The sequence below is a fragment of the Salmo trutta genome, chromosome 26, assembly GCF_901001165.1.
Source record: "Salmo trutta chromosome 26, fSalTru1.1, whole genome shotgun sequence".
In the NCBI taxonomy this organism is placed as follows: Eukaryota; Metazoa; Chordata; class Actinopteri; order Salmoniformes; family Salmonidae; genus Salmo; species Salmo trutta.
This window is the reverse complement of record NC_042982.1, coordinates 18,745,671-18,772,324: the sequence shown is the minus strand read 5'-3', so window position 1 is coordinate 18,772,324 and position 26,654 is coordinate 18,745,671. Positions and strand designations below refer to the sequence as shown.

The 26,654-nt window shown below is 42.0% G+C and overlaps 1 protein-coding gene across 1 annotated transcript in view; it reads left to right on the top strand.

Annotated features, from left to right (window-relative positions):
• Positions 1-5,753: 5,753 nt before the first annotated feature.
• LOC115163320 (protocadherin-16) overlaps positions 5,754-26,654 on the top strand; it is a 200,011-nt gene continuing 179,110 nt past the window's right edge. Inside the window, exon 1 of the mRNA XM_029715105.1 lies at positions 5,754-6,250. The gene's annotated coding sequence lies outside the window, so the exon portion shown is untranslated. The remainder of the gene's footprint in view (positions 6,251-26,654) is intronic.

Genomic DNA, 26,654 nt, shown 5'->3' with positions numbered 1-26,654 from the left:
GGTCTTTTCACGCAAGATTTGCTCTGATACTGTCAGTATGTGTTTGTATTTAGATTTTTTTTATACGGAACACAATTTAATACATTCCGTTGAGTACTGTCAGCACTGGTTATTTCCCAAATGGCATCCTATTACCTATATAGCACAGTACTTTTGACCAGAGTCCTATGGGCCCTGGTCAAGAGTAGTGCACCAAATAGGGAATAGAGTGCCATTTGGGACACAGTCATTGCTAGATACAATGCTCAAACAGCGCCTGCTCTGTTTCGCAATAAACCCAGTTAACAGAGAAAGGCTGCATGTCTCTGTATAGTTCTGCCAAGCACAGGTTTCCAATATGTGATGATGATCACAACAATCTTTGGTCTATTGTGTGCTCATACCCCTCTCAAATATAAATATGAGAGGACTCAAAGCAACGCTCTTTGGGTTTGTTATGAGGACAGTGATACCGTATGTACAGAAGACAGACTCCAGTTGCCTCCCAAATGGCCCCCTTTTCACTATAAAGGGAATACGGTACCATTTGGAACATAGCCTCTATCTCATTTTACCGCTCAGTCTGAAATCAGGGCTGGTCTGCTGCATGACATTTCCTTACTGTTATGACTCTCTCTGCCAAGCGGCCTGTCACGAACTTATTAAAGGTACAGTCAGCTATTGGTACATCAATTTTTTTTTTACTTTTAAATGAATTATGTATAGAGGTTGATTGTGAAGAAAATAGGCTAAACTACATGTCTCAACTGTCTTACCCATCAGAGCTCAAAATATAAGCTTGTTTTGCAATTGTAAACAAACACTGTATAGCTTTAAAACATGCTTAAAACTATTATTTTGAGCTCATGGATGGTCAGTCCTGACATCCATAGCTCTGTCTATGAACTTGAGAGGGGTTACATTTCTTACATCCCTCAGCTGTTTACCAAAATAAGTTGCAGTGCTGCCGGATTTATTGTTCTTCTAATCGTCTACTGCAGTTTTAATTTCCTCTCCCGATGAAGCTGGCTAGGCTATTTCTCTCTGGTACTTCCAGATAGTCCATAGGAACCAGGCTCTGTGGTCTGATGTCTAACCCCTGGTCAGATGTTACAGAAATAGCCATCACACCGTCATTACCCCAACCACAGCCCTGTGATGTGGACAACACCGCACTAAAGAGTAGAAAAGCAGATCTCTACTCTATTACATTATAGCACATTGATCTTCCTTCCAGAGTGTGTGTGTGCGTACATATGTGTGTGTGCACATGTGTGTGTGTGTGATCCTCAGTGATGTAACACACAGCCCTCTGCTCTCAATACATCACTGCCTGATAAGGACGAGGCTACCACTATGGTGGCCTAGCAACCGTCGACCACTAAGGAGCCACCACTGTGTATGAAAATGGAACAGAATATTTATCTTATAGAAGTTGCTGTGTGACAGGGGCATCATGTAAAACATGAGTTGTTATGAAAGATGGAGAACCCATCAGTAGCAAAGTGATTAGGACGAAACTGCAACGGCACTGACTGTCCTATGTTTATACATTATAGTATGCGTCCCAAATGGCATTTTTTTACCTATATAGTACACTACTTTTGACCAGGGCCCATAGGGCATTATGTATGGAATAAGGTGCCATTTGGGATGCAGTATAGTTTTAGGGAGGCAGAGCCACAAGATTCACTATTGCAATATGGGGAGCATGTTAGTGCAATAAATATTTACCCCTTCAATGATGGTAATGAAAATATGGTCATTGTAGCAGGTGTATGGAAGGTTGTCAGTGCATTTCAATAAATGCTATTGAGAATATTTGTTTTGGAATTAGTCAGGTCTCAAGGTAATTACAGTGTTACTGGGAAAACTCACGCTATTGAATGATTTGACAGGATAGCAGAGAGGAGAGAGAGAGAGAGAGAGAGGGTAGAGAGAAGGAGGAAAATGGAGAAAGAGAGAAAGGAGAGACAGAGATAAATGAGAAGGCGAGAAGAGAGGGGCAGACAGAGACAGAAGAGTGTGTGAGAGAGAGAGTGAAAGACAGAGAGAAACAGAGAGATATTAGAAACGGAGAGAAAGGAGAGCCAGACAGAGAGACAGAGAGCTGATACTATTTGGTTGCATTATTGCCCTCCAGTGTTCAGCTACATTCAGGCACATTGTAAACATCTGTCCTCCTCTATCTACTGATAGATGTCTCCAATCAGATCGCTGTCATCTTACAAACTAACAACAAACCCAACAGGAGATGTATCTGTTGCTGCTGTTGCTCTTTTACACCAGCTTAGTTACCTCCAGTTCTAACTGAGGCATGCAATAGTCCTCCCTCCTGTGAGGAGGAGGGTAGTCCATTAAGGCCTCCCAAATGGCACCCTATTCCCTACATAGTGCACTACTTTTGACCAGGGCCCACAGCGGCAGCGCCAAAGGACTCTGGTCAAAAGTAGTGCCCTATGTAGGGAATAGGGTGCCATTTAGGATGCAGAAAATATAGTCTGTATGCAGCCCAGTTGTGAGTCTGTTTTGAATAAAGGTCCCCTCAGTGCAAGGCTCTGACAGGTTGTTGGTAGAGACTAGAGAGGAGGAGCACATTAAAGAACTTGGCTGGATACTGGGCTTATTAGCCAGGTAATGTAATAGAACACATGTGCAGTGATGTATGTGTGTTTAAGGTCCAAACCCATCACAGCTAGCTAGGAAAGACCCTCGACCCAGTTATCTAAAGAAGAAGAGTGTGCAAAGGAAGTTTAGATGTTATGTTGTAAACTGGTGCAAATGTGATAATGTGTTGATGATTTTGTAACGGCGATGTTTTGAGGAACTAAGTTCACGTGATGAGCTTTGTTTGTTAGCTTTCCAGAGCTACTGCCTAGCTCAGTGGGCCAACAGTCTTGAGGTATGCAGAGGATCTGGGTTCAAAGCCAGTCCGTTGGTTTGTCTATTAGAACAGGGAAGTAGATGACTGTGTAGAGTGATATAATGTTTTGTTGATGAGGATAAATGTAGGAGGATGTTATTTTGTTATTACCGAGTTTAATTTGACAGATGATCTGGGCCAGATTCCGTCTGAAATGTTTATTATTTTCCAACTTGAGTATTAACAAAAATGTATTGAAATATATTTAAAAGAAAACCCTTTGAGTCATAAGGAAGACATGAATACAACAGCCCTGCATGTCCTGTCTAGCAGAAGACACATCCAAATCCAATAATTTCTTTTCTTTTATGATCCAACATTTACTATACCGCTGTGCGTGACTCTCTGTGTGTGTGTGTGTGTTTGCGGGTGTGTGTGTGTGTGTGTGAGAAAGAGAGCGCCTGTGTGTCGTTGCCAGCTCCTTCTCTCTTCCAAACACCGTTCATATAAATAAACTGAGCGGTGTGTTTTTCAGGATAACTTCATCTTCTATTTTAATACCCCTAAGCATATACCATCTCAATCTAGTAAACACATTGAGACATATCCTCTTGATCTCTCTCATGATAAAACATAGTTACCATCTGCAGACATACCAGGTAGACAGCTGTAATAATTATTTAAGCCTTTTAGTTGTTCTTGAGATGTGGCCAAGCGCAAACTGATCTTCAGTTTCTGTTTTCGGACGGCCAGATAGTGAGAATACATTTCATTTGAATGTATAGCGCCACATAAATGAATGGAAATATATGGATGTGTCTCCATAGTAGGAAATAACTGAAGACTATGTTCACAGTATTGGCAGCTAGAGGAGTTAAGCTTGGGGCACAGATGAAAACAGATGAAACCTTTGTGACTATTCAGGCCTGGATGTTCACAGTCAAGACATGTCAAGCAGCTGTCACAGGAAGGGAAGTGAATGAATTCCAACCCACGGTTCCTCGTCCATACTCTTATGATCGACAGGTTGGGATTTTAAAATGACTGTTTCTACTGATTGATAGTATAAGGACCCAATGCGAGACACAGGAAGCAGATGGTTGAGCTCCGATATTTATTAATCCAAGGGGTAGGCAAAAGGTAGGTCGGGGACAGGCGAGAGTTCATAAACCAGGTCAGAGTCCAAAACAGTACCAGACAAAGGGCAGTCTCGAGGTCAGGCCAGGCAGGGGTTCAGTAACCAGATCAGTCCAAACAGTACAAGGGGATAGGCAGGCTTGAAGACATAACAGGCAGAGTGGTCAGGCAGGCGGGTTCGGAGTCAGGACAGACAAGGGTCGAAACCAGGAGGACTAGCATCAAAAGAGACCCGGAAAAATAGGAGCAAGGAAAAACACTGGTTGACTTGGCAAACAAGACAAACTGGCACAGAGAGACAGGAAACACAGGGATAAATACACTGGGGATAATAAGCGACACTAGGAGGGGGTGGGGACAATCACAGGGACAGGTGAAACAGATCAGGGTGTGACATAGTACCAGGAAGGGATTCAAGTGATCCAAGGCCATGTCTCTGGCTCTGGAGAAGATAAAATCATGGTTCTTCCAGAGAGAAGACTGGATTAGCAGTGGTGTAAAGTACTTAAGTAAAAATACTTAAAAATACTACTTAAGTCGTTTTTTAGGGTATCTGTACTTTACTTTACTATTTATATTTTTGACAACTTTTACTTTTACTTCACTACATTCCTAAACAAAATGATGTATTTTTCACTCCATACATTTTCCCTGACATCCAAAAGTACTAGTTACATTTTGAATGGTTAGCAGGACAGGAACATTTTATAATTCACACACTTATCAAGATTACATCCCTGGTCATTCCGACTGCCTTTGACCTGGAGGACTCACTAAACACTGCTTCGTTTTAAATGATGTCTGAGTGTTGGTGTGCCCCTGGCTATCTGTAAATAAATAAAAATGAGAAAATATAAGGAATTTGAAATGATTTTTACTTGTACTTTTACTTTGATACTTAAGTATAGCAATTACATTGACTTTTGATACTTAAGTATATTTAAAGCCAAATACTTTTAGACTTTTTCTCAAGTAGTATTTTACTGGGTGACTTTCACTTTTACTTGAGTCATTTTCTATGAAGGTATCTTTACTTTTACTCAAGTATGACAATCGGGTACTTTTTCCAACACTGTGGATCAGGAACCTAGAGTGGTATCATAGGCTGTGTCCCAAATGTCACCTTATGCATAGTGCATAACTTTTGATAAGCACCCTATTTCCTTGGTAGTGCACTACTTTAGACCAGTAGTCCAATATATAAAGCATAGGGTGCCATTTGGGACATAACCCAGTAGTCTGGCTCTCTCTTCTCTCTGTTCTTTATTTTATAACAGGGATGTGTCTGTCTGGGCATTCTACATATTCTATTGAAGTCCTTCACACCCTTTATTGTCTGAGAGGGAAACCCCTTCTGTTCTCATAACAATGTCAAACTTGTCATGGAGGTCTACTGTAGCATCATTTTGGTATGGTCCAAATGCCCCTTTTCTTTTTCAGTGATGTTGTGTAATAGTTGTTGATGACAAATATGTTGTTAATGACAAATATTTTGCTAATCAATTACATAATTGTGTTTCTGAAACATTGAATTTACTTCACTATGCCAAAAAGGTCCTTTACCGAATAAAGCTGGGTCAGAGCAGCCCAATCAGCTCATCAGGTTTGAGATATTTAGAACCCAAAGACATTCTGATGATATACACTTCCCTTTTACATAGCTTGGTGGCACCAGAGTTCAGAATTCTCCACCTCTCCTCTCTGCTCTCTCCGTGGCATCTCTTTAGCACAGCGCTGTCAAACAACATAACCGTACACTTCTTCACTTGTTGAGTAAATTAGCCCAATCTGAAGGAGGGCCGTCCATAGCAATAGAGAGGTGTCGGGTTTCACTCCGTGCACCGGGAGGCAGCAGCTGCTCTGCAACTAGACGCTCCAAGTAACGGTTAGTGTGGATGCTGTCCCGATGCGGAGAAGTTGATAACGTTCTGACTACAACATTTAAACCAAAGAAAGGAAACGTTCGCGGAAAAAGTTATTTTGAATTGCCTATCCCTCGTTACCTGACAAGGAATAGGGTACAGAAGAAATCACAAGAGGAGGTTGCTGGAGAGAAAACGCGTTCTCCACCCAAAAGGATACTTTCTGAAGGATACCGCTTTGTCTTTCTGAAATGGATATTATTTAGGGGGGTTTTGACTTTAATTTAGATTTGTACTCTTGTCTTTTTTACTCCACAAGAGATTTGTTTGAAGAAGCGACCGTTAATAGTTGGGATATTTGCTAACAGACGTGCGTGCGCTCAAAGAGGCAGAGAAGAAGCAGATGAATGTAAGTCCCTGTTGCGGTGTTTTACTACAGTCGAATGTCTGTCTCACCTCGCTAGATGAAGACAACGTGGTAATAATTCTACATTGTTGAGATACATTTGATACATTGTTGCGATACGTTCATACATTGTTATACACTGAACTAGTTGCATGGACGTTTTATTAGGCTAAAGCTTGAGAGTAAATCTTAGCACGGTTGTCATGTCCAGAATAGAGACTATTTTCAAGCTTGGAGGCTTTTAAAGCTGAATAATTTATTTTGTCTTGTTCTTTTTCTTCTTTTTAATACACTTTTTGTACTCTTGGGTCCAAAGTGCAAAAATAAGGTTTGTAGAATTGACTCCAGGAAATTAGTTTAACATCTTTATTTGGGGTATTTGACGCTGATATGTTATACAGTTATCACGTTTACTCTCAACTTAATTTTTACACTTAAATTGATTTATATTTGAGAACTCAGCAGGACCTATGGACGGGACAGCTCTCAGTGATGTTTAGGTCTTGTCACATTATGTATAGGCTGATGATTATCCAACTAGTGAAACTGCTATCGACAGGCAGGCAGAACGGTGGACCCGCTGCCTGAATAGTGATTCTCATTTTAACCCAAACCATCTGGCCCTGACAGAGTGCTCTCCTCTCCTCTCCGCTGCTCTCTAACTCTGGGATTTTGCTTCCCTCTGTGGGGGCAAGCACTTATTTCAGACGGCATAACACTAGGCTTCTGCTGCCAACTCTCCACGAGGGGGGAGCTTTAAGTCTTGGATGTAGAATGGAGAAAAAAATATGCATATGTAGGCTATTTAACAATAGGCCCTACATTATATTGCATTGTATGCGAGAAAAGAGAACACGAGGACAATGTTCCCCTATCATAGACTGTAGGATCTATAGCTCTAGCTGAGATCCTAAACTGTAGGTTATCATAGACTGTATGATCTATAGCTCTAGCTGAGGTCCTAAACTGTAGGTTATCATAGACTGTAGGATCTATAGCTCTAGCTGCGATCCTAAACTGTAGGTTATCATAGACTGTAGGATCTATAGCTCTAGCTGAGGTCCTAAACTGTAGGTTATCATAGACTGTAGGATCTATAGCTCTAGCTGAGGTCCTAAACTGTAGGTTATCATAGACTGTAGGATCTGTAGCTCTAGCTGAGGTCCTAAACTGTAGGTTATCATAGACTGTAGGATCTATAGCTCTAGCTGAGGTCCTAAACTGTAGGTTATCATAGACTGTAGGATCTATAGCTCTAGCTGAGGTCCTAAACTGTAGGTTATCATAGACTGTAGGATCTATAGCTCTAGCTGAGGTCCTAAACTGTAGGTTATCATAGACTGTAGGATCTGTAGCTCTAGCTGAGGTCCTAAACTGTAGGTTATCATAGACTGTAGGATCTATAGCTCTAGCTGAGGTCCTAAACTGTAGGTTATCATAGACTGTAGGATCTGTAGCTCTAGCTGAGGTCCTAAACTGTAGGTTATCATAGACTGTAGGATCTATAGCTCTAGCTGAGGTCCTAAACTGTAGGTTATCATAGACTGTAGGATCTATAGCTCTAGCTGAGGTCCTAAACTGTAGGTTAACATAGACTGTAGGATCTATAGCTCTAGCTGAGGTCCTAAACTGTAGGTTATCATAGACTGTAGGATCTATAGCTCTAGCTGAGGTCCTAAACTGTAGGTTATCATAGACTGTAGGATCTATAGCTCTAGCTGAGGTCCTAAACTGTAGGTTATCATAGACTGTAGGATCTATAGCTCTAGCTGAGGTCCTAAACTGTAGGTTATCATAGACTGTAGGATCTATAGCTCTAGCTGAGGTCCTAAACTGTAGGTTAACATAGACTGTAGGATCTATAGCTCTAGCTGAGGTCCTAAACTGTAGGTTAACATAGACTGTAGGATCTATAGCTCTAGCTGAGGTCCTAAACTGTAGGTTAACATAGACTGTAGGATCTATAGCTCTAGCTGAGGTCCTTAACTGTAGGTTAACATAGACTGTAGGATCTATAGCTCTAGCTGAGGTCCTAAACTGTAGGTTAACATAGACTGTAGGATCTATAGCTCTAGCTGAGGTCCTAAACTGTAGGTTAACATAGACTGTAGGATCTATAGCTCTAGCTGAGGTCCTAAACTGTAGGTTAACATAGACTGTAGGATCTATAGCTCTAGCTGAGGTCCTAAACTGTAGGTTATCCTATTTCAACATTTTGAACTTTTTGAAAAAACTTTCCAAGCAAAAACGAATTATGTAACAAAGAATGACACATCGATAGAACTACATATTTCTAGCTGCCCTTGCTTTGCCAGTTAATATCATTTAAGACATTTTAAAAGAAGTCAAAGAGTCACACACCACTAATATGATTATAACAAAAACACATCAAACCTTTAAAGCGATCGGTCGTGGTTTTCCGAAATGATTGAGAAAGTAATATTATGTTTTAGATTAGAATTCAAATCTGTGGTAGGCTACCCGTCATGGTCCATACTGTTTTAGATTAGAATTCAAATCTGTGGTAGGCTACCCGTCATGGTCCATACTGTTTTAGATTAGAATTCAAATCTGTGGTAGGCTACCCATCAAGGTCCATACTGTTTTAGATTAGAATTCAAATCTGTGGTAGGCTACCCGTCATGGTCCATACTGTTTTAGATTAGAATTCAAATCTGTGGTAGGCTACCCGTCATGGTCCATACTGTTTTAGATTAGAATTCAAATCTGTGGTAGGCTACCCGTCATGGTCCATACTGTTTTAGATTAGAATTCAAATCTGTGGTAGGCTACCCGTCATGGTCCATACTGTTTTAGATTAGAATTCAAATCTGTGGTAGGCTACCCATCAAGGTCCATACTGTTTTAGATTAGAATTCAAATCTGTGGTAGGCTACCCGTCATGGTCCATACTGTTTTAGATTAGAATTCAAATCTGTGGTAGCCTACCCGTCATGGTCCATACTGTTTTAGATTAGAATTCAAATCTGTGGTAGGCTACCCGTCATGGTCCATACTGTTTTAGATTAGAATTCAAATCTGTGGTAGGCTACCCGTCATGGTCCATACTGTTTTAGATTAGAATTCAAATCTGTGGTAGGCTACCCGTCATGGTCCATACTGTTTTAGATTAGAATTCAAATCTGTGGTAGGCTACCCGTCATGGTCCATACTGTTTTAGATTAGAATTCAAATCTGTGGTAGGCTACCCGTCATGGTCCATACTGTTTTAGATTAGAATTCAAATCTGTGGTAGGCTACCCGTCATGGTCCATACTGTTTTAGATTAGAATTCAAATCTGTGGTAGGCTACCCGTCATGGTCCATACTGTTTTAGATTAGAATTCAAATCTGTGGTAGGCTACCCGTCATGGTCCATACTGTTTTAGATTAGAATTCAAATCTGTGGTAGGCTACCCGTCATGGTCCATACTGTTTTAGATTAGAATTCAAATCTGTGGTAGGCTACCCGTCATGGTCCATACTGTTTTAGAGCACATTTTCATTGGCAACGTCAACATAACCAACAGCATCAATCTCAACCAATTAGTTTAATAATACTCTCTCCACCTGTCAAATAATTCCCTAGGGTGTCACTCCACTGTATTTGGTGTCCTTCCCAAATGGCACCCTATTCCCTATATGGTGCACTTTATAGGGCACTGGTCAAAAGTAGGCTAGTGCACTATATAGGGAATAAGGTGCCATTGGGTCTTTTTTTCTTTCCCCTCTCTCTACAAAACATTACTCTCAAATTGTTTTATCCATGTAATTCTATTGTTGGCTGGGGTGTAATGCTGTGCCATTGTGCCATTATTCAGTGTTCATCCTGTACTACAATCTGACAGTCAGAAGGTTGTAGTAGGTCGTGTTCATTACAGTGTCAACAGGGCTCTGTTCATTAGGGTGTGAAGGGAATCACTGTGTTCCTTGCAATCCTTTCACAAATGTCTAATTCATTCATTTGATCTCAATTGGGTTCCATATCCCTAAACAGGTTGTTTGCACTTGAAATGGCACCCTATTCCTTTTATAGTGCATTACTTTTGACCAGAGCCTACAGGTCTCATCTCATAGGCTCATAGCCCATATTCTCTGACCATAAGACTCTGGTCTAAAGTAATGCACTAGATATGGGGAATAAGGTATACTTCCGGACTCAGCCTCTATCTGTTAGTATGCTGGTTTCCATGGTGCACCTGAGTCATCCTCCTTCTCTATTGTCCTGGAGCACTGTCTGGAAGACCAGTATGCTGACGTTCCTCCCTTCTTTTCTCTCTCTCCTCCCTCCTTCCCTCTCTCTCCACCCATTCATCAGTTAAATCACTATGTTGGGGTTTTCCCTCCTGGGTGTCAGCGTTGTGTCAAAGCACCCTGCAACACGTTGTGGATGTTGTCACGTCGTTGTCACGTCGTTGTCACGTCGTTGTCACGTCGTATCCATTTTGAGGGGAGGGCCAAGGCACATTCCTGGTCCTCATCGATAATAATAATAGTCGAGGTAACAATGACAGTCATTAGCCCCCGCTGCTGAGGAATGCCAAATATATCTCACATCAGTGAAGCTCCATGTGAGATAGATAGCTCATTGTATCATTTGGTGTTCTCTTATAGAAACAGAGGGCATGCCAAAAGCCTGTGCTAGCTCACTGAGTTAAAGCCTACAGGATCTTTGGAGGCATGAGTGCTAGGTGCATCGTCTAAGAGTGCTTTGATGATGGGCCATTCATTTCCTGAGTATGATTTTGCAAGCAGCCATTGGTTACATCTGATGTGTTCCAATCAAAGGAGACTAAAGCCAAGGAAAGAGTTGTGCTAAAGCCAATCACAGTAGAGTGGCTGGACTGAGGAGAAAAACTGTATACAGTTTACAAAGAAAACAGTGATGGAAATGATGCAGAATTGTTGGATGAAACCGCAGCTGAAATCCTCAGAGGGGCTTTTATGACAATTCAATGATTATGTCATCAGTCATGTCCCAGAAGATCCATGATGAAGTAATTATTTGACTCTATTTTCAGTGTGCCTGGGGTGATGATGAGCATGAAGGGTTTATAACATACTGTATGGAGGGAATGAACACAACAGCATGCCAGAGCCAAGACTTTCTGATTGATTTCCTGGTTGTTTTTTACAGCCGTAACAGAGAAGTATATATTAACATCGTGTGAAGGCTAACTACAGTAATAACAGAGGTATGCAGCTACATTGTACTTTGAAAGTGTCCAGCTCAGTCTTTGATGGTCATATCTACTTGGCAGTCTCTAGTCTTGGTCTGACACAGCAAAGCCAATAATTTATGGATGTTCTGGTTGTTTTTGTCAGGATTGTTGTAACAACACAGCCAGAAAACGTTCCTCTAAGACTGACCAGGCAGGCCCTAGACTGCATCCCAAATGGCACATAGGTCCTGGTCAAAAGTAATGTACTAGATAGGGAATGGGTGCCATTTGGGACGCAGACCTTGTTTTGGCTCCTGGTGTGGTTTGTCATAGTTTTACTGGCCCCTGGTGTAACAGAGCATGTTTCCCCCAAGACAGAGAGTCGTGGAGCATCTGCTCAGTAGACGAGTTGGCCAGTGGAGCCAGTGTGTCTCTGGACTGGCTTTCCCATCATGGACCAGGGGTGAGGTGTGTGTACAGTACACACACAAACACACGCAGGCTAGTGGTTTCAGGAGACTCTACCTACCTACAGTACCTACAGCTAGGTGTTTATAGGCCCATCATCGTCAGTGTTTCAGACACTTAGATTGAAGTTAAGATTAGACAATGATTTCACAAGGCATGATCTGCTTAGCATGTGTCTGTTATGATAGTATGACGCCAAACATCTGTTAGTATGAACTATGAATGGTTGGTAGTAAGTTCATCTTTAGAACATCTACCTCTCCCAACGTCAGCAAAACAAAGGAGTTGATGTTGACTTCAGGAAGCAGAGGAGGTAACATGCCCCGATTCACATCAATGGGACTGCAGTAGAGAGAGTCACGAGTTTTCAGTTCCTCTGTGTCCACATCACAGAGGACTTGTCATGGACCAACAACACCACCACCATCTTGTCAAGAGGGCGCAAAGCATCTCTGCTTCCTAAGGCGGCTGAAGAAATGTGGCATGCTCCCTGGGTCCAGCGACAGCGTCCTGACCGGTTGTATCATGGCCTGGTACGGGAATTGCTCCTTCCATGACCTCAAGGCCCTCCAGCAGGTGGTGAAGACGGCCCAGTACATCACTGGGACGGTGCTCCCACCCATCCAGAAAATCTACTTGAAACGGTGCCTGAGGAAGACCCACAGCATCATCCAGGACCCCACACACCCCAGCCACGAGCTGTTCACTCCCTTACTGTTGGGCAGACTGTATCTGATCATGAGGTCTGATACCAACAGGCTCAGAGACAGTTTCAATCTGCAAGCCATCAGACTGCTGAACACTTGAACTGGACTGACCACCTGCTCTGATTCTCCACACCTTAGCACACATGCACTCACTCATGCACACACCCACACAGACATACACACACAGACACATACACTCATGCTACCAGACTATTATTATACTGCTTAGTTATTACACTGGCCTCCAACCCCCCTTCCCCCAAACACTTGTAAATATTGGACTATACATTGTGTATTATACTAAAATGTTTATTCTATTCTACTGAGCCATTTACTTTATGTTCATATTCTTATCTTTTATTATTTATTGTTGTTGCATTGTCAAAAGGATCCTGCAAGTAAGCATTTCATTGGACGGTGCATACCATGTGTATCCTGTACATATGACTAATACAACTTCAAACTGAAACTGAGAAGATGCTAGAAGATAAATAACAGACCTATCTATGATGTCACAACAGATAACTTCGGTCAGTTGCGTTTAACATCAGTTAGTATGACACAGTCTATTACAGTAGTATGAATTGCACAGTTTATATTTGATGACGAGATTAGTTCATCTTGTGATTGTGTTAACTAGGGATAATAACAGACCTATATGTTGACACAACAGATATCTGTAGTAATAGCTAGCTAATGAAGCTGCCAGTTGAGGACTTGTGAGGCGTCTGTTTCTCAAACTAGACACTCTAATATACTTGTCCTCTTGCTCAGTTGTGCACCGGGGCCTCCCAATCCTCTTTCTATTCTGGTTAGAGCCAGTTTGCGCTGTTCTGTGAAGGGACTAGTACACAGTGTTGTACGAGATCTTCAGTTTCTCACATGGAATAGCCTTCATTTCTCAGAACAAGAATAGACTGACGAGTTTCAGAAGAAAGTTATTTGTTTCTGGACATTTTGAGCCTGTAATCAGACCCACAAATGCTGATGCTCCAGATACACAATTAGTCTAAAGAAGGCCAGTTTTATTGCTCCTTTAATCAGCACAACAGTTTTCAGCTGTGCTAACATAATTGCAAAAGGGTTTTCTAATCATCAATTAGTCTTTTAAAATGATAAACTTGGATTAGCTAACACAATGTGCCATTGGAACACAGGAGTGATGGTTGCTGATAATGGGCCTCTGTACGCCTATGTAAATATTCCATAAAAAAATCAGCTGTTTCCAGCTACAATAGTCATTTACAACATTACCAATGTCTACACTGTATTTCTGATCAGTTTGATGGTATTTTAATGAACAAAAAAAATTGCTTTTCTTTCAAAAACAAGGACATTTCTAAGTGATCCCAAACTTTTGAACGGTAGTGTAGGTAGTCAATTGGCCCCTTGACCTGCCCCTTCCCTGGCCCCTTGATCTGCCCTTGTGGAAGCACTTTGTCTGATGCCCAAATTGCACCGTATTTGTTTTATACTAGTGCACTACTTTTGGTAAGAAATAGTGCACTATAAAGGGAATAGGGTGCCATTTGGGACACATCCCTGACTCTCTGGTCTCCATTGCCACAGCATACAGAAATGTGGCACCTTCGAATGTGGCTCCAGACAGCTCTGTTTCAGCTGGGCCTCAATATACAGTATTCAGAGTGTTTGTGTAGTTTTACTTCATGCATGTCATGTTAATATCCATTCAGTCCGGATTAACAATTCACTCTGTGGTTTCCTTTGTGGAGAGACTCTGGCGCCCCAATTTGCCCCATGCTCCCCTCCCAGCCAAACACTCGGCTCTTCAAGGCTCAGAAGTTTTATTGGAATTAGCTGGTGTCTTGACATGGAATTTGAAGATCATTTTCAGGATTTGTGATCATACTGTCCTGGCTGGTGACTAGCTTTGATTATTCTGTGTCGGCATCCCAATTGGCACCCTATTGCATATAGTGTATCCCAAATAGCACCCTATTGCCTATTATATATGGTGCACTACTTTGACCAGAGCCCAATCAGCCCGAGTCAAAGTGTAGGGAATAGGGTGCCATTTGGAACACTGCCTGAGTGTGAAATCTACTCTGAGTTTAGACCTACTGATAAAGCACGGTTCAGAAACAGACCTGTACTTAGTTGGAACAAAGTGTTTTGAAGAGATACGGGGATAATCGGGGGAATATCTTTGAACTTGTGCTTTGACTAGCTTTACTTTTGTTTAACGGAAATATCTCTTATCAAACATCTGTTATGATGAGGTTCGAGTTTTTCCAAGATTAAAGGAAGTTAAGATTAAGATTTACAAGATTAAATGAAGTTCTTATATGAGTCTCATTGATCATCTTATTCCCAAGCACTGCTTTACTTCTGCTATATATTTCACTTTCTTCTTCTCTCCTATGAATTATTCACAAAACTATTAACAAATATTGTATTTACAGAGATAAGCCTGTATCATATCTCAGTTATCTCTGTTATGCGATTGCAGCATTGAGAGGCTTAATCAGTAATAATTGCATGTTCTTACACTTGGAAGAATTGGACGCCTCTCAAGTCGTTGTCTGTTCGCACATTCTTACACTGATACCCCAACACACACACACACACACACACACACCCCTACCTATATTTACAGTACTGTATATAGCTACTAGAGGTCGACCGATTATGATTTTTCAATACCGATTATTGGAGGGCCAAAAGGCCGATGCCGATTAATCGGCCAATTTATTTTATTTTATTTGTAATAATGACAATTACATCAATACTGAATGAACACTTATATTAACTTAATATAATACATCAATAAAATCAATTTAGTCTCAAATAAATAATGAAACATGTTCAATTTGGTTTAAATAATTTAAAAACAAAGTGTTGGAGAAGAAAGTAAAAGTGCAATATGTGCCATGTAAAAAAGCTAACATTTAAGTTCCTTGCTCAGAACATGAGAACATATGAAAGCTGGTGGTTCCTTTTAACATGAGTCTTCAATATTCCCAGGTAAGAAGTTTTAGGTTGTAGTTATTATAGGAATTATAGGACTATTTCTCTCTATACGATTTGTATTTCATATACCTTTGACTATTGGATGTTCTTATAGGCACTTTAGTATTGCCAGTGTAACAGTATAGCTTCGTCCCTCTCCTCGCTCCTACCTGGGCTCGAACCAGGAACACATCGACAACAGCCACCCTCGAAGCAGCGTTACCCATGCAGAACAAGGGGAACAACTACTCCACGTCTCAGAGCGAGTGATGTTTAAAACGCTATTAGCGCACACCCCGCACACTAGCTAGCCATTTCACATCGGTTACACCAGCCTAATCTCGGGAGTTGATAGGCTTGAAGTCATAAACAGCACAATGCTTGAAGCATTGCGAAGAGCTGCTGGCAAACGCACTAAAGTGCTGTTTGAATGAACGCTTACGAGCCTGCTGGTGCCTACCACCGCTCAGTCAGACTGCTCTATCAAATCATAGACTTAATTAGAACATAATAACACACAAAAATACGAGCCTTTGGTCATTAAAATGGTCGAATCTGGAAACTATCATTTCGAAAACAAAACGTTTATTCTTTCAGTGAAATACGGAACCGTTCCGTATTTTATCTAATGGATGGCATCCCTAAGTCTAGATATTGCTGTTACATTGTACAACCTTCAATGTTATGTCATAATTAATTACGGCCTTTGTTAGGAATAAATGGACTTCACACAGTTCGCAATGAGCCAGGTGGCCCAAACTGCTGCATATACCCTGACTGCTTGCACGGAACGCAAGAGAAGTGACACAATTTCCCTAGTTATAAGAAATTCATGTTAGCAGGCAATATTAACTAAATATGCAGGTTTAAAAATATGTACTTGTGTATTGATTTTAAAGAAAGGCATTGATGTTTATGGTTAGGTACATTGGTGCAACGACAGTGCTAAATCATCACCCGTTTGGCGAAGTAGGCTGTGATTCAATGATAAATTAACAGGCACCGCATCGTTTATATGCAACGCAGGACACACAAGATAAGCTAGTAATATCATCAACCATGTGTAGTTAACTAGTGATTGTGTTAAGATTGATTGTTTTTATAAGATAAGTTTAATGCTAGCTAGCAACTTACCCTGGCTTCTTGCTGCCCTCGCGTAACAGGTAGTCAGCCTGCCATGCAGGCTCCTCGTGGAGTGCAATGTAAGGCAGGTGGTTATAGCGTTGGACTAGTAACCGGAAGGTTGCAAAAATGAATCCCCGAGCTGACAAGGTAAAAATTTGTCGTTCTGCCCCTGAACGAGGCAGTTAACCCACCGTTCCTAGGCCGTCATTGAAAATAAGAATGTGTTCTTAACTGACTTGCCTAGTTAAATAAAGGTGTATAAAAAAATCGGTGTCCAAAAATACCTATTACCGATTGTTATGAAAACTTAAAATCGGCCCTAATTAATCGGCCATTCCGATTAATCGGTCGACCTCTAATAGCTTCCTCAATTACCTTGCACCCCTGCACATCGACTCAGTACTGTTTTTTTACTCTTTATTTTTATTCGGTATTCATGGTGTATTTATTCCACGTGTCACTATTCAAAAGTTTTATTTAAATGTTTATCTTATCTTTAACTCTTCATTGTTTGAAAAGTAAGTAAGCATTTCACTGTTAGTCTATACCTAAAATGTTATTTGAAATAGCACCCTGTTCCCTAAATAGTGTACTACTTTTGACCAGGGCACATAAGGTTCCCCATAGGGCTCTGGTCAAAAGTAGTGCACTATCTGGGGAATAGGATGCCACGTGGGACACAATCGTGGTTCAGGAGATGAAACAGGCTGGTAGTAGATGGATCATCTGGGATTGTTTCATCTGTGGGCAGCGCTGCTGTTCACTCTGTTTGACAGTGGCCTTTATTTCAGATTGTTTAGCTCTGAACTCTGGCAACCTTCTGTGACGTGGAGACTCAGGCTAATGGAGGACGGCAGCAGCGTTTGTTTAGACAGATTATGTGTCTCAGATCTGCTTCCCAAATATCACCCTATTCCCTATTTAGTGCACTACTTTTGACCAGGGCCCGTCAAAAGTAGTGCTCTATGTAGAGAATAGGGTGCTATTTGGGACGCACCCAGAATGTGACCCCTCTCCCACTGAAGGACTGCGGCACAGTAAAGACTCATTCTGCTTTCAGCGATGTGAAATCAATTGGTGCAAACAGGTTAATAACACTTAAAGGTTATTTAAAAAACCTGCTTTTATTTGAAAAATGAGGCATGTTTTCCATTCACAGTGCAGTCCAGAGCAGATACTGCGGCAGTTAACAAAGTAGCCGTGTCCATATTTTCTTTAGCCTTGAACTGGGCCATTTTCTATAATTAGGGGCCACATGTGCTCTGTGTGTGTGTGTGTGTGTGTGTGTGTGTGTGTGTGTGTGTGTGTGTGTGTGTGTGTGTGTGTGTGTGTGTGTGTGCGTGTGTGCGTGTGTGCGTGTGTGCGTGCGTGCGTTTGTGCGTGCGTGCGTATGTCTGTGCATGCGTGTGTGTGTCTGTGCATGCGCTCGGTAAGTGTGTTGCTTTGCTGTAAGATTAGACAGCAACAGTTGAGGATCACCTGCAAAATAGGTGGTCATTATTTAACAGTACAGGTAATGTTCAAGACTGAATCAAGATACAAAATACATTGTTTATGAAAAATAGTAGACAAAAATACTTGGTTGAAAAACAATAAACCTAGTTGGCCAAAATAGTAATATTATCTTGAGGACAAAGGCTATGCCCATGAACTCACATACCCGAGCATAATATGTAAGAGCAATTTATTTATTTTACCTTTATTTAACCAGGTAGGCAAGTTGAGAACAAGTTCTCATTTACAACTGCGACCTAGCCAAGATAAAGCAAGGCAGTTCGACACATACAACAACACAGAGTTACACATGGAGTAAAACAAACATACAGTCAATAATACAGTTCAAAAACATGTCTATATACAATGTGAGCAAATGAGGGGATGTAAGGGAGGTAAAGGCAATAAAAAGGCCACAGTGGTGAAGTAAATCCAATATAGCAATTAAAAAACACTGGAATTGTACATTTACAGTAAGTGAATGTGCAAAGTAGAAATACTGGGGTGCAAGGGAGCAAAATAAATAAATAAATAAATACAGTAGGGGAAGAGGTAGTTGTTTGGGCTATTTGTAGTTCGTTGCAGTCATTGGCAGCAGAGAACTGGAAGGAGAGGCGGGCTGAAGGAGGAATTGGCCCTGGGGGTGACCAGTGAAATACACCTGCTGGAGCGCGTGCTACGAGTGGGTGCTGCTATGGTGACCAGCGAGCTGAGATAAGGCGGGACTTTACCTAGCTGGGTCTTGTAGATGACCTGGAACCAGTAGGTTTGGCGACGAGTATGAAGCGAGGGCCAGCCAACGAGAGCGTACAGGTCGCAGTGGTGGGTAGTATATGGGGCTTTGGTGAAAAAACAGATGGCACTGTGATAGACTGCATCCAATTTGTTGAGTAGTGTTGGGGGCTATTTTGTAAATGACATCACCGAAGTCGAGGAGCGGAAGGATGGTCAGTTTTACGAGGGTATGTTTGGCAGCATGAGTGAAGGATGCTTTGTTGCGAAATAGGAAGCCAATTCTAGATTTAACTTTGGATTGGAGATGTTTAATGTGAGTCTGGAAGGAGAGTTTACAGTCTAACCAGACACCTAGGTATTTGTAGTTGTCCACATATTCTAAGTCAGAACCGTCCAGATTAGTGATGCCGGGCGGGTGGGCAGGTGTAGGCAGTGATCGGTTGAAGAGCATGCATTTAGTTTTACTTGTATTTAGGAGCAGTTGGAGGCTACGGAAGGAGAGTTGTATGGCATTGAAGCTCGTCTGGAGGGTAGTTAACACAGTGTCCAAAGAAGGGCCAGAAGTATACAGAACGGTGTCGTCTGCGTAGAGGTCGATCAGAGACTCACCAGCAGCAAGAGCGACATCATTGATGTATACAGAGAAAATACTTAGCCTAAGAATTGAACCCTGTGGCACCCCCATAGACACTGCCAGAGGCCCAGACAACAGGCCCTCCGATTTGACACACTGTACTCTATCGGAAAAGTAGTTGGTGAACCAGGCGAGGCAATCATTTGAGAAACCGAGGCTGTTGAGTCTGCTGATGAGGATGTGGTGATTGACAGAGTCGAAAGCCTTGGCCAGGTCAATGAATACGGCTTCATAGTATTGTTTCTTATCGATGGCGGTTAAGATATCGTTTAGGACCTTGAGCGTGGCTGAGGTGCACCCATGACCAGCTCTGAAACCAGATTGCATAGTGGAGACGGTAAGGTGGGATTCGAAATTGTTGGTGATCTGTTTGTTAACTTGGCTTTCAAAGACCTTAGAAAGGCAGGGTAGGATAGATATAGGTCTGTAGCAGTTTGGGTCAAGAGTGTCCCCCCCTTTGAAGAGGGGGATGACCGCAGCTGCTTTCCAATCTTTGAGAATCTCAGACAACACGAAAGAGAGGTTGAACAGGGGTTGGGGTTGCAACAATTTCGGCAGATAATTTTAGAAAGAAAGGGTCCAGATTGTCTAGCCCGGCTGATTTGTAGGGGTCCAGATTTTGCAGCTCTTTCAGAACATCAGCTGACTGGATTTGGGAGAAGGAGAAATGGGGAAGGCTTGGGCGAGTTGCTGTGGGGGGTGCAGTGCTGTTGACCGGGGTAGGGGTAGGGGTAGCCAGGTGGAAAGCATGGCCAGCCGTAGAAAAATGTTTTTTGAAATTCTCAATTATAGTGGATTTATCGGTGGTGACAGAGTTTCCTATCTTCAGTGCAGTGGGCAGCTGGGAGGAGGTGCTCTTATTCTCCATGGACTTTAGTGTCCCAGAACTTTTTTGAGTTTGTGTTGCAGGAAGCAAATTTCTGCTTGTTAAAGCTAGCCTTGGCTTTTCTAACTGCCTGTGTATAGTGGTTTCTAACTTCCCTGAAAAGTTGCATATCACGGGGGCTGTTCGATGCTAATGCAGAACACCACAGGATGTTTTTGGGCTGGTTAAGGGCAGTCAGGTCTGGAGAGAACCAAGGGCTATATCTGTTACTGGTTCTACATTTCTTGAATGGGGCATGCTTATTTAAGATGGTGTGAAAGGCATTTTTAAGGAATAACCAGGCATCCTCTACTAACGGGATGAGGTCAATATCCTTCCAGGATACCCGGGCCAGGTCGATTAGAAAGGCCTGCTCGCTGAAGTGTTTCAGGGAGCGTTTGACAGTGATGAGTGGAGGTCGTTTGACCACTGACCCATTACGGATACAGGCAATGAGGCAGTGATTGCTGAGATCTTGGTTGAAAACAGCAGAGGTGTATTTAGAGGGCAAGTTGGTTAGGATGATATCTATGAGGGTGCCCGTGTTTACGGCTTTAGGGTTGTACCTGGTAGGTTCATTGATAATTTGTGTGAGATTGAGGGCAACAAGCTTAGATTGTAGGATGGCCGTGGTGTTAAGCATGTCCCAGTTTAGGTCACCAAGCAGCACGATCTCTGAAGATAGATGGGGGGCAATCAGTTCACATATGGTGTCCAGAGCACAGCTGGGGGCAGAGGGTGGTCTATAGCAAGCGGCAACAGTGAGAGACTTGTTTTTAGAAAGGTGGATTTTTAAAAGTAGAAGTTCAAATTGTTTGTGTACAGACCTGGACAGTAGGACAAGTTATCTCTGCTGTAGATTGCAACACCGCCCCCTTTGGCCGTTCTATCTTGTCTGAAAATGTTGTAGTTAGGGATGGAGATTTCAGAGTTTTAGTATAGTAACAGCAAGGTCTGAGCAGCTAACTTCCTACAATTCTGCACATTGTGCCATGGGGCAAAGACAAACATTTGCAATTGTATAACTAATCATGCTATTCCACACATTTTGCCATGAGGCTGAGAGAAAATGTTGCTGTTTTAAAGCTAATTTCCTGAATTTCTACACATTATTGCCATGGGGCAGAGAGAAAAATGTGCCGTTTTACAGCTACTCTCATGCTATTCTAGGGGTAGCCTAGTGGTTAGAGCAGTGCTGTTGACCGGGTGGTTAGAGCGTTGGGCCCGTAACTGAAAGGTTGCTAGATCAAATCCCCGAGTTGACAAGGTAAAAATCTGTTGTTCTGCCCCTGAACAATGCAGTTAACCCACTGTTCCTAGGCCGTCACTGTAAATAAGAATTTGTTCTTAAATGACTAACCTGGTTAAATAAATAAATAAAAAACATTATGAGAAGAAATCCAAGTGTTACCTAAAAAGCAGTTTCCATAGATAGAGGATTCATCTTTATATCGGTGCCATTATAGCATCTGTAACAGCATTGGCAGCGCCATTGAGGCTGCAACCCATAGGAATCACCACCCAGTTGACTACTTTAAAATGGCGCTGACCATGCTAAAATTACCTTTAGGCCACTAGAGGACTCTATCATTCTCTATGGCAGCTTCCTTGATTGAGGAGACTGAGCATCCTAAAAGGACCTGCCCTATCCTCTCATTCAAACCCATGCATCACCTAAACAGGTACATTCTCAATAACAGTGATTAACACACTTGCAATGGCAATAGTATGGCACTTGATTTACATAATAATGGGCAACAATTAGCACGTCAAATAATGACATAATATGCATAGACACTAGAGTTTACAATAAACAATGAAAACACCCCGAAACGGGAGAAACCAACTAATGAGCAGGGTTGGGTAGGTTACTTTCTTAATGTCATCCGTTACAGTTACTAGTTACCTGTCCAAAATTGTAATCAGTAATGTAACTTTTGGATGACCCAAAATCTGTAACGTAATCTGATTACATTCTGTTACTTTTATATTACTTTCCCCTTAAAAGGCATTAGAAGACAACAAAAATGTATGTTACCAATTGAATGACATCTTTTGCAGGATAAATCAATGTTAAAGTTTACATAGCTGGCCATATACAGATGTAAAATGTTACTTTATGGGTTGGTTATGTAGGCTTATTCTAACCCATCGCTTTCTACTACATATAATAATACGATTAGTCTAACAGAATTCCAGTCATTCCAATACATGTTATACCCCTTGATCTTCAAGAATAGGACCTGGAAATATGGAAGTATAGGTTAGCCAAATTGTTTTACCTGAGTATAACCCCGAAACTAAAGACTTATTAGCCAGCCCTACTCTGTTGTTTATGATTTTGTTGTCATGGAGGACTGATTGGGCTCATTGATTCGAGTTGAAAATAGTGATCTCTGACTTGAGGTCAGACTCGCTCAGGTGGAACAAACTTAAACTTGCACCTTTTTTCAATGCTGATTTGAAGAAATGCTGTCATTGAGAAAACAGAGGAGTGTCAAAGATTTTTTTTCGCAAACATCCTTTCGTCATTTAAAAGTAACCCTCGAAGTAATCATCTACTTTTTCAAAAGTATCTGTAATCTGATTACAATATTTTGGCTGGTAACGTAATGGATTACAGTTACAGTTTTTGTTGTTGTAATCCCTTACATGTAACGGTTACTCCCCAACCCTGCTGACGAAAGTGGCGCAACCTAAAGCTGTAGGAAACCAGTTCAGCAGCCATGGTGAGTAGGCCTAGAGAAGTTGGTGATACCAAACAAAAGAAATACAAACACTAAACATTTATAAATAAATAAAATTAAAACCACTCTTGCTTTTGTGTTCTTATATAATACAAAGCATAATGTTTGAATGAATATCAGGTTAGGAAATGTTTGTAGGCTACCAACAAATCTGAACATTTGTGCGGGGAAACTGAAGGGAAACGTCCCCACCTGGGGATAGCTCTCAGGCACATCATCACGCTCGTTAAGTAATACATCACAGGTAACGTTTTATAAAGTTTGGAGTAGCTAAGTGTTGTTAGTGTAAGATAAGTGGCTTTAGCTAGAGGTTGATGATTGTAGGCTTTTATTCCTGCATGGTGCTTGATGGGGCCTCCAACTACTTCCTGCTAGGGATTCTGTGGGTGATTTGATTAGAGTAGGCCTAATTCCTCCAGAGTAAACACCTCCTGTGAACTCAGAGAGTGATTCTGTTTAGCATATATGCCTACTAAGACCCAGAGACTATAGTAAAGCAGGAACCATAAAAGTAAAGCTCTGTTAGAGAGAAAAACAGAGTGCATTCCAAATGACACACCTATTCCCTACATAGTACACTACTTTTGACCAGAGCCCTATGCACTATATTGGGAATAGGTCTGGTCAAAAGTAGTGCAGAGTATAGGGAATATAGTGCTGATATGTAGCCAGGACCTGCTGACATGCTTGGCTCAGTTGAGGGGATTTAAAGGGACCTGGGTTAAAACAAGCCTGACCATGTAAAACTGTAAACAAACTGAAACATAGTACATGAAGTATCAACATTAGTAGGGTTTTTGGGCAAAGTTCACACACTAATGCTATTAGACATGATATGAGTATTGAGTCAGTGTATTGTTAAATTGGTTGGTTTGAAAGGACATACAGTGCCTTTGGAAAGTATTCAGATCCTTTGACTTTTTCCACATTTTTGTTACGTTACAGCCTTATTCTAAAATGGGTTAAATAGTTATTTTTTCTCTCGTCAATCTACACACAATACCCCATAATGACAAAGCAAAAACGTTTTTTTATGTTTTGCAAATGTATATAAAAAATAATGAAATATGACATTTACATAAATATTCAGACCCTTTACTCAGTACTTTGTCGAAGCACCTTTGGCAACGATTACATCCTTGAGTCTTCTTGGATATGACACTACAAGCTTGGCACACCTGTATTCGGAGTTTCTTCCATTCTTCTCTGCAGATCCTCTCAAGCTCTGTCAGGTTGGATGGGAAGCATCACGGCACAGCTATTTTCAGGTCTCTCCAGAGATGTTCGATCAGGTTCAAGTCTGAGCTCTTGCTGGGCCACTTAAGGGCATTCAGGGATTTGCCCAGAAGCCACTGCCGTGTTGTCTTGACTGTGTGCTTAGGGTCTTTGTCCTGTTGGAAGGTGAAACTTCGCCCCAGTCTGAGGTCCTGAGAGCTCTGGAGCAGGTTTTCATCAAGAATCTCTCTGTACTTTGCTCCGTCCATCTTTCCCTCGATCCTGACTAGTCTCCCAGTCCCTGTCGCTGAAAACATCCCCACAGCATGATGCTGCCACCACCATGCTTCACCTTAGGGAGGGTGCTTGGTATTCAGGCCAAAGAGTTGAATCTTAGTTTCATCAGACCAGAGAATCTTGTTTCTCATGGTCTGAGAGTCTTTAGGTGCCTTTTGGCAAACTCCAAGCGGGCTGTCATGTGCCTTTTACTGAGATGTGGCTTCCGACTGGCCACTCTAACATAAAGGCCTGATTGGTGGAGTGCTGCAGAGATGGTTGTCCTTCTGGAAGGTTTTCCAATCTCCACAGAGAAACTCTGGAGCTCTGTCAGAGTGACCATCGGGTTCTTGGTCACCTTCCTGACCAAGGCCCTTCTCCCCTGATTGCACAGTTTGGCCGAGGGGACAGATCTAGGAAGAGTCTTGGTGGTTCCAAACTTCTTCCATTTAAGAATGATGAAGGCCACTGTGTTCTTGGGGACCTTCAATGCTGCAGAAATGTTTTGGTACCCTTCCCCAGATCTGTGCCTCAACACAATTCTGTCTCGGAGCACAATCCTGTCTCGATTTCAAGTCTCATAGCAAAGATTGATGAGGATTTGTATTTATTTAATTCATTTTAGAATGTGTTTATTTATTTTTATTTAACCTTTATTGAACTAGGCAAGTCAGTTAAGAACAAATTCTTATTTACAATGACGGCCTACCCCGGCCAAACCCTAACCTGGACGATGCTGGGCCAATTGTGCGCCGCCCTATTTGACTCCCAATCATGGCCGGTTGTGATACAGCCTGGAAACTAACCAGGGTCTGTAGTGACGCCTCTAGCACTGAGATGCAGTACCTTAGACTGCTGTGCCCCTAGGGAGCACCAGAATAAGGCTGTAACGTAACAAAATGTGAAAAAAGTCAAGGGGTCTGACTACTTTCTGAATGCACTATATATATGTAAGGTATTTTCCTTAGGTTAGGTCTCAAATGGCACCCTATTTCCTACATAGTGCACTTTTTTTTGACCAGGGCCTGTACACTATATAGGGAATAGGGTGCTATTTGGGACACTACCTTAGTGATAAAGATGAAAGGGGGGCACTTTTAACTCTGGCTCTCTGTGCGCTTTGCTTGCCAACCTCTGTATTAGACCATCAACATCTTTATTACTGTACTCTGAAGTCGTGTGGTGCCAGACAGACTTCTCTTTCCCCAAGGCTCAGGCCTGTATTTCTTTCCTCCCATAAGGCTCCTAGCTGGCTCCTAACTGGCCTGTATTCTGGATTCCCCTTTGGCGTGTTTCAAAGCCCCTGGCAGCAGCATAGCTACGTTGTCCCCCCTCTGCTCTCTCCCTCTGCTCTCTCCCTCTGCTCTCCAGACTACAGGGAGGGAGAAACATCTTTGATCAGCTAGGTAGCTCTCTGTTTGTCTAGCTAGCAGCTAGTAGAACCCAAACCCCTTATCCCTGCCAGTCAGCCAGTGGGGGAAACCATAAGTGTTTTCCACATACCGTTATATATTTAATTGAGCATTTAGTAGAAGAATAAGGAACATTGTTAGAGCTATAAAGCCATAGTACTATGCTGAGTTAGTGTGTCGTTTGTGACTTTATGTTGGGCTTAATCTGGCATCATACAGTTAGAGCTATAGTAGAGCTGTAGGACCCAGGCTGGTGGCTGGGCCTGCTAGATCTATTAGGCTGCAGCAGAGTGGTCCTCCAGCCACAACACACACACACACACTCACACATACACGCGCACACACACACACACACAACCAGACCAAGACCAGAGCCTGCATTAGTTCTGCCGTGGCATTCAAAGATTCCTGTCTCCTTAAAAGTCATAATTTGTGCCTTTGAAAAAACACCTAGAAGTCCTGCCTCAGCTTTGCTATAAAGTAAATCATTATTGCTTGAAAGTACTTCCATGTTGGCAGCACAATGGACATCTCTGTGGACTTGAATTGTACCTAATATATGGAGCAACTCCAGACTCTGCTATTAGTAGAGAAAGC